Here is a 6,000-nt window from a genome sequence, read left to right as displayed (position 1 = left end):
TTACCTTTTTGACTAGTGACCAGTAGCCAACTTTCCTCTCTCAAAAGCATAGGAAGAACAAGTGTTATGTTATTGTAGCACGTCGGAATGTTTGAGAAAATAAGTCAGCTCGAAGGGTTGTGTATCAAAATTCTTCATCCTTATAATCATTAATATCATCATCCCTAATAAGGGCTTAAGCTCTGTCAGTCTTTACATTACATACACAGTTTTATTGATGGAAGCATTTATGGCTCTGTGAAATGAACAGCATTGCATTTGCGTTGAACAGTGTCGTGTGCCAGTTACTTAAGTGCAATGACAGCACACATAGATGCATTTAGTTCAACATAAACGGTATCCTGTTTTTCCTTCACACAGCAGGCACATCAAGGAGGTCGTTAACAAAAGCTGTTAGTTCTCATTGAAATGAATTTCCATCAAAGAGTTGTGGCTCTGCACATCAAAGCAGAGCTTCATCTAACAGACAGCCCTGCGTGGAAGCCCATATCAAATAGGGAAGAAGCAGGGCTGGGAAATAGACCCCTGCTAAAACACTAAATGTTAACTGAAACACACTGCTGGGTTTAGTATGAGCAGGTCTAGTTATTAAATGAGTGGTGTCAATGGATTAAACCTTCAATCAGGACTAACCACGACAAATGAATGCAGTGAAACAATTATTCAGCATTAAAGCATTGACAAAACCCCTGTCACAGTGGGATTACCCTCTGAATAATGTGTACTAGACTGGGCATATGACCATATGGTGTCATACTTGCTGCCGCTATCATATTGCAAGCACTATCTGTTCCTACAGTGGTGACCGTGTCCGCTATCTCCCACTCCAGTGCAACTTCAGAAACTGGCACCTGCTTCAGCTAATGCCTTTCCTCCCTTTAGACCAGAAGAACCTGTGCCGTTACACAGGAAGTTGTTTCACTTTTTGATGTCCAGTAGTCTCCAGTCAGTGCAAAACATACCGCTTTCTTTGTCTTCTCACTACTTTGTAATTAATGGTAAACAACCACGCTGGAATTAAGGGAGGAAGTTAAGGTCAAACTAGGTAATGTGATTACTATGTTTAACCTCTTTTTTTAGTCGTAAAGGTTTCCATATTTATCACGAGCGTTAATGCGTTGACGTTGACGTTGACAGGCAAAATTAATGGATATCAGTCAAACTATTTATATTAATAACTAGGGGTTTATAATAATGGGGCTGCACAATGAATAGGTGCTGAAGCTCAAATGGTGATACGTTACTATGAAGTATATCTTTAAGATGTCTTATCAACTTTTACTAGCTGAGAGAAACACTGCCGTTTTTACTGGTCACCTTACTAATGTTCACAACTTGTACCAGATTGATATGAAGTTAATTAAATGTATCTGACATATTCAAGTTCAACAGCTCTAATCTACTGTATTTCACAGGCTATTAACTTCAAATAGTAATACTGGTTGTCCTGATTTCCAAAATGTAATGATTATAATGATGATAGCTAGCTAAACATTTCTCTAGAGAAATGTTCAATGTTTGTCTGCATTTGTTAGGATTTACAATATAACTGATCTGGTGATTGCTGACATTTTAACTCAGTCAGTCAGCTAACAATGAAAAGCTGCTACCGTTGCTCTTTAAACAAATGTAAACTGCAGAGAATATGTCCTAGTATTTAACTTTCCTATATTTGTATCGACCTATATTTATATAAACATGGGCCCTGTGCATATCGAGGGAATAAACAGATGATGAATTATACATAAAGACTTTGTGATAGGTCAATGCAGAATTCAAGGTTTAGTCTTTCAGACTTAACACAGTATCTTTAATCATATATTGAAGTGCTTTGATTATTGTTTTGAAATAAGGAAAGGTTACATGTAATTCTCAGAAATGTAAATCAGATCATGGACTCTTAAAGGTCACCTATTATGCAAAATCCTCTTCTTCATGTCTCTTCTACATCAACATGTGTCCCCTCACATCAACATGTGTCCCCTCTTCTTCATGTCTCTTCTACATCAACATGTGTCCCCTCTTCTTCATGTCTCTTCTACATCAACATGTGTCCCTCTCTGTCTCTTTACATCAACATGTGTCCCCTCTCATGTCTCTTCTACATCAACATGTGTCCCCTCTTCTTCATGTCTCTTCTACATCAACATGTGTCCCCTCTTCTTCATGTCTCTTCTACATCAACATGTGTCCCCTCTTCTTCATGTCTCTTCTACATCAACATGTGTCCCCTCTTCTTCATGTCTCTTCTACATCAACATGTGTCCCCTCTTCTCAGAGTCTCTTTCTACATCAACATCGTGTCCCCTCTTCTTCATGTCTCTTCTACATCAACATGTGTCCCCTCTTCTTCATGTCTCTTCTACATCAACATGTGTCCCCTCTTCTTCATGTCTCTTCTACATCAACATGTGTCCCCTCTTCTCATGTCTCTTCTACATCAACATGTGTCCCCTCTTCTTCATGTCTCTTCTACATCAACATGTGTCCCCTCTTCTTCATGTCTCTTCTACATCAACATGTGTCCCCTCTTCTCCATGTCTCTTCTACATCAACATGTGTCCCCTCTTCTCCATGTCTCTTCTACATCAACATGTGTCCCCTCTTCTTCCTGTCTCTTCTACATCAACATGTGTCCCCTCTTCTTCATGTCTCTTCTACATCAACATGTGTCCCCTCTTCTTCATGTCTCTTCTACATCAACATGTGTCCCCCTCTTCTCCATGTCTCTTCTACATCAACATGTGTCCCCTCTTCTTCATGTCTCTTCTACATCAACATGTGTCCCCTCTTCTTCATGTCTCATCTACATCAACATGTGTCCCCTCTTCTTCATGTCTCTTCTACATCAACACGTGTCCTCTCTTCTTCATGTCTTTTCTACATCAACACGTGTCCCCTCTTCTTCATGTCTCTTCTACATCAACATGTGTCCCCTCTTCTTCATGTCTCTTCTACATCAACACGTGTCCTCTCTTCTTCATGTCTTTTCTACATCAACACGTGTCCCCTCTTCTTCATGTCTCTTCTACATCAACATGTGTCCCCTCTTCTTCATGTCTCTTCTACATCAACATGTGTCCCCTCTTCTTCATGTCTTTTCTACATCAACATGTGTCCCCTCTTCTTCATGTCTCATCTACATCAACATGTGTCCCCTCTTCTTCATGTCTCTTCTACATCAACATGTGTCCCCTCTTCTTCATGTCTCTTCTACATCAACATGTGTCCCCTCTTCTTCATGTTCTCTTCTACATCAACATGTGTCCCCTCTTCTTCATGTCTCTTCTACATCAACATGTGTCCCCTCTTCTTCATGTCTCTTCTACATCAACATGTGTCCCCTCTTCTTCATGTCTCTTCTACATCAACATGTGTCCCCTCTTCTTCATGTCTCTTCTACATCAACATGTGTCCCCTCTTCTTCATGTCTCTTCTTCATCAACATGTGTCCCCTCTTCTCCATGTCTCTTCTACATCAACATGTGTCCCCTCTTCTTCATGTCTCTTCTACATCAACACGTGTCCTCTCTTCTTCATGTCTTTTCTACATCAACACGTGTCCCCTCTTCTTCATGTCTCTTCTACATCAACATGTGTCCCCTCTTCTTCATGTCTCTTCTACATCAACATGTGTCCCCTCTTCTTCATGTCTTTTCTACATCAACATGTGTCCCCTCTTCTTCATGTCTCATCTACATCAACATGTGTCCCCTCTTCTTCATGTCTCTTCTACATCAACATGTGTCCCCTCTTCTTCATGTCTCTTCTACATCAACATGTGTCCCCTCTTCTTCATGTCTCTTCTACATCAACATGTGTCCCCTCTTCTTCATGTCTCTTCTACATCAACATGTGTCCCCTCTTCTTCATGTCTCTTCTACATCAACATGTGTCCCCTCTTTTTCATGTCTCTTCTACATCAACATGTGTCCCCTCTTCTTCATGTCTCTTCGACATCAACATGTGTCCCCTCTTCTTCATGTCTCTTCTACATCAACATGTGTCCCCAGGGCCGCCCCTCCCTACAGGCCAATCACGCAGGCTGCATGGGGCCCCGCCTTGCGCAGGGGGCCCCGCCCAGAGGGCCTCAGCTGCTGTGCGCAGTTCTCCGCTCAGTTCTCCGCGCACCCCCGGCTGACACGCGAGTAAGGGGAGCACGTCTGTAACCCGACACCGTTGCAATGAATCGACATCTGACCAATCACGGCTTTGATAAGGCCACTAGTGCAGGTGAAGAGATGTCGGTGAAAAGATAGTTTCAGTCCGGCGCAAAAAACAAAACATGAAGAAACTAGAGCATCACTCGAAGGTGGGTTATTGTATGAGTCAAATGTACAACTTGCTAATGTTGTATAAGTCAAATGTCATGTTGTCAATTGCCATATTAAAACATCAGCTGCAATTCACGACATGAAGAAGGCAGTCTCTGCATAGCATATACTGTAGGCTAATGGAGATGCAGTTATTTCCAGCATTCTTTATTTACCATTCATTCAAGTATGTGATGCCTTTTATCTGCTAATGTACAGGAGGAAGAGTGATACACTGTCTAGTTGGCTTACATAACAGTTCAAGTTTACAGCCTAAAAAATATGGAGCATTTTTCGCCCTTATATTCATTTTTATGTCAATTTGCACATTTCATGGTGATGCTCAGCCTCTCCCCTTAACTCCTAACAGTCATCATCATGGTGATGCTCAGCCTCTCCCCTTAACTCCTAACAGTCATCATCATGTCAACCACAACACAGAGAAACACTGATAGAAATGTGTGTGTAGTTGTTGATACATTGCTGACAGAGGGAACTACATTTGAATACAGATTTAAGAAATATCAGTTTTTGAGCATGTCATAAGCATGTTTTGTCTTGACTATACAACTATATTATAATAAAATAATATAGTATTTATATTATTGAATTGATTATGATTATTATTATTAGTAGAAGTTGTTTATTTGCATTAATTATATTTTAATCTTTTTGAGGCTAGTATTTGGCAGGAAATGCAGACGTATTCACCTGTAAACGCATACTGAGCGACATACATGCACAACCATTTACCTCACTGCATAAAAAAGTGTTGATAATAATAATAATAAACAGGAATTATATTTGCAAAGTAGCCTACTTTGTTTCCAAAAAAAGAATGTTTCACTCCTGTCGGTTGGGGGGGGGGGCTCATCTCACAATGTCGCTTGGGGCCCCAAGTTGGCCAGGGGCGGCCCTGTGTGTCCCCTCTTCTTCATGTCTCTTCCACATCAACATGTGTCCTCTCTTCTTCATGTCTTTTCTACATCAACATGTGTCCCCTCTTCTTCATGTCTCTTCTACATCAACATGTGTCCCCTCTTCTTCATGTCTCTTCTACATCAACATGTGTCCCCTCTTCTTCATGTCTCTTCTACATCAACATGTGTCCCCTCTGTGGAAAGAGACTCTGAAAGTTTCAGGATCAAAGATTCTCTCTCTTTTTGATCCATTTCTATAAAAACCTGTCTGAAAATGAGCTGATCAGATTTTGGTCACTTTGTGATGTCATAACGATGTTTTGTCTTGTGTAACCATTAGCCAATCACCAACCAAGGTAACCCCCCCCCCCCCTTATCACCTGAATCTCCTCCCAGAGCACCATTGAGTTCTTTGTAACCAAATCTCTCACAGAGGGGCGTGGGGAGGGGCTCCTTATTTTCATCTAAAGTAACAGACAGAGAATCAGCACTTTTGAAAGAGGGCTGAAACAGAGGGGATTATGGGTAATGCTGCAATGGGTGATCTGTAATTTGAGCCAAACACTTGAGAGACATGTTTTTTATATATCTGAGACCTATAATAAAGTAATGACAAACAGTATAATAGGGGATGTTTAAAGCACTTTTTTAAAGAAATTAAGTTTGATTTAACAGTCAATAGAAAATCCTCAAGAACAGTTGCATATTCACACAAACAGATGATTTTAAAGCAGCAGTCCCGTTCCTGCAGACTTCTCCTGCCATCT

The sequence above is a fragment of the Gymnodraco acuticeps genome, unplaced genomic scaffold (assembly GCF_902827175.1).
Source record: "Gymnodraco acuticeps unplaced genomic scaffold, fGymAcu1.1, whole genome shotgun sequence".
Classification (NCBI taxonomy): domain Eukaryota; kingdom Metazoa; phylum Chordata; class Actinopteri; order Perciformes; family Bathydraconidae; genus Gymnodraco; species Gymnodraco acuticeps.
This window is presented reverse-complemented; position numbering follows the sequence as displayed.